Below are 3,306 nucleotides of genomic sequence, written 5' to 3'. Positions count from 1 at the left end.
GCAACAACAGCGACGCTCGGTAGCTAACTGAGTTGGAACTTCGGAGCTATCACAGAGACTCTGCCAGTCTGCCAGCAGCAGCGGCGGCAGCAACAACAACAACAACAACTGGGGAGATGATACTACTATAAACAAAAACTACAAACTGGTCGCAGCGGTAGTGGATGGGGAGGAAGAAGAAGCGGTAACAAAAACAAAAGACTGCAAAAGCGACAAACTCGGCTCGAGTGCTTCTCTGCCTGTGTGAGTGTGTGTGTGAGGAAGAAGATTCTCTCTAACGGTTGATACCCAGGTGTACTCAACCCCCGTAAGCCACGGAGAGTGAGAGCCACTCTGAGAGCCGGCTTGAGCCGAGTATTTGAGTGCTGTTAAGGCTTAACAGAGCCGAGTTGAGGCATTGAGTCGCATTTGAGTCGAATGTTTTGTGATAATAAATATTGAACTCAGTTTTTAAAAAGAGTTTTATTTAGAATAGGGTGTAATTTTCATAGTTTACTTCCTAGTTTTATACATTTTTCAAGAGTTTTAAAGAAGGAATACAAAAATTTTACTTAAAATTTTAAGGGATTCCAATTAACATTTTAAAATTTTATTCATCAACAAACTGAGTATACTAAATTTATATTTAAGATCTGCAGTTGCACATTAGAGAGATATAATTAATAAGTAAATGCTGCTTATTCAGATTTTATATTTACTTTTCAATTTAAAATACATTTAAAAAGAGATTTACTAAAAAAATAATAAACAATCATCAAAGTACTTATTAAATTTAGAGTTTTAAAAAGATTTCATTTAAATTTTAACCATAAGTATGGCTTACTTTCAAAGGTTTTATAATGTCATATGTTGTTTTTTAGGAAACCCTAAATTACAAAATGAAAATTATATTAATAATAAAAATATTTTAAAAATTATTTCTATTAGTAAAACTTTAATTTAAATACAATATTCATAGTCTTACCCATAAATTCATTGATTTTTACTACCTGCTCAAGCCGCACTCACTCGCTCTCTCACCATTTTGTGTGGCATTTGAGTGCTTCATACACACACACACACTCCCTTGGGAGCTGCTCGGGGAATTCGTTATAGTGGGATGACACTGCCGCATTAATTAGAGACTTCATTAAAGATTTGACAGCGCTATAGCGTTTTACACAAGTGCGAGCAAGACGACTATATGGCGCTCTAATGCATTAGAATAATGCATTAGCTACTTCATTGCCGCGATAATCGATAGATCTACATATTATATACTAGATACTCGATAACAAAATACGGGTTTAATGAAGAAAATTGTAATTGAAAAATGTATTAGCCAGCTCATTGACAGTATGGTCTCACAATGAGAATTTTATTTTTATATCATTTCGCTTGTTTTTTGAACTGAAAATATATTAGAAAATTAGCAAAAATAATATGTTTTGCAGTAGCAAGTTTCTAGCGCAGTAAAATTAATTAAAATTATTTTTTTTGTAATAATTAAAAAAATTTTAAGCATTATAGGTTAAAAACATAAATTTAAAGGATTCTGCATTTATTTATGCAATAATACTTCGACGAGGAATTCAGAAATTCATAATAATACGCCGCGAATGGCGGCCGTTTTTTTTGTTTACCTTTTACGGTCGGTGTGACCGTAGTCGTATTACCAAAATAATCCAAGCAAAATCCAAGCAAAATCCAAACAAAATGACAATATAGCTGACTCTTTCAAGGTTCTAATGAAGTAGCTAATTAATGAAAACTGCATTACTGTATCATATGGGCATTACCACATTTGATTGGCTCGATTAACACAATCGGAGCACCGTTATAACCAGTATGCCAACTCACTCGTTCACACCGACAACTCTGGGAGAGCGGCGAGTGTATCAGTATTCGGTCAGCGAGAGCGGGATTCACCAACACCACGGCACATAGTGATCGTGCTCCAGTCGTCGTCGGGTGTTATAGTTAAGCGATCCGATCCCGTTTGCCGTGGGCGAAAACGAGACCGGACTATATGGCCGTCGCCTATCTGCTATATACACCCGGCACACATATATGTTCTCGTTTCGCTGACCAATGCAGGGCAGCTGGGCGAGAGGCACCCATACGAACGAGAGCGATCAATGAGAGCGATCGCTCCACACAGACGCATTCAATCGAAATCGTATTAGCGGCTGGCGGTGGGCGTGGTCTATCGATGACACCAATGCCCCCCTCTAATTTTTCCCTCCCCACGCGAACTGGATTGAAAGTGCGAAAGACAGAGAGGGTGACTGAGAAAGAGAGGGCCATAGTCACTGGGCGAGTGATGGAGTTTTCCTAACTAACGGTCTCCTCTGCTTGTTTTTTTTTTTTTTTTAATTTTTTTGCATCTTCCACTAGTTTTTTCGCCCGCTTGGCAGTTGTCAAGCTGTCACAGTTTCGATCATTAAATGCGATATCTGCTGATAGCCATAAGGCATTTTACGATATTACTAACATTGTTAGCTGGCGCCCCCTGGCGCGAAAGAGAGACAAACATGGGGATGCACTTAAAGAAAATAGTATTTACTTGAAATGTAGTTTGATATCTGTTTGTGTTTTATATGAGACTAGAGATGCGATATGCAAGAATGTGCCTTTTAAATTTGTATATTTTCTTCAAAGTTTTATAAACTTAGATATAGATATATTTCAATGATATGTTTCAACATCTTAATATAGCTGATTGGATTAATATCAATAGGGTATATATAAATCAAGCAAAGATCAAAGAAGAATCTCCTTAAAAATATAATATTTTCAATCTTCGCCATGACTTCCGTTAAAATTTCTTCAAGTGCAGTCTATGTGCGGGATTAATGTATCATAAATAGCTTAGTTTCTGGAAATTACACTCGTGCTGCCGCCGCACCGCTAATCGCTAAGTATAAATTATAATTAGCCATCTTTATGCCCAAGATCTACAAAATTGAATAGTTGCAGTCGCCGGCACAGTATCACCTGATGGCCGGAGTAGACAGTTGATGATAGTACGCCTGGCCATAAATCGGTCCATGAATATTCAAAACCCTGACTCTTAAAGCGGGACTCTATACTTACCCTTTGGTGTATCATAAATTGGAATTGAAATTTAATGGTGGAATTAGCATACGCCGGTTTATGTATCGCCAATATAATATGATGTGGCAAAGATATTTGATGAATGATGCAAGTCTAAATATGGAATTTAGTTGTTATAGCCTTTGCATAGTATTATTAATCTTTTTAATATCAAATTAAATCAATATGGAATTTATAAGAAATATTTAAATAGAATTTAAAACTTATAGA

This window comes from Drosophila kikkawai, chromosome 3L (genome assembly GCF_030179895.1).
Source record: "Drosophila kikkawai strain 14028-0561.14 chromosome 3L, DkikHiC1v2, whole genome shotgun sequence".
NCBI classification, from domain to species: domain Eukaryota; kingdom Metazoa; phylum Arthropoda; class Insecta; order Diptera; family Drosophilidae; genus Drosophila; species Drosophila kikkawai.
This window is presented reverse-complemented; position numbering follows the sequence as displayed.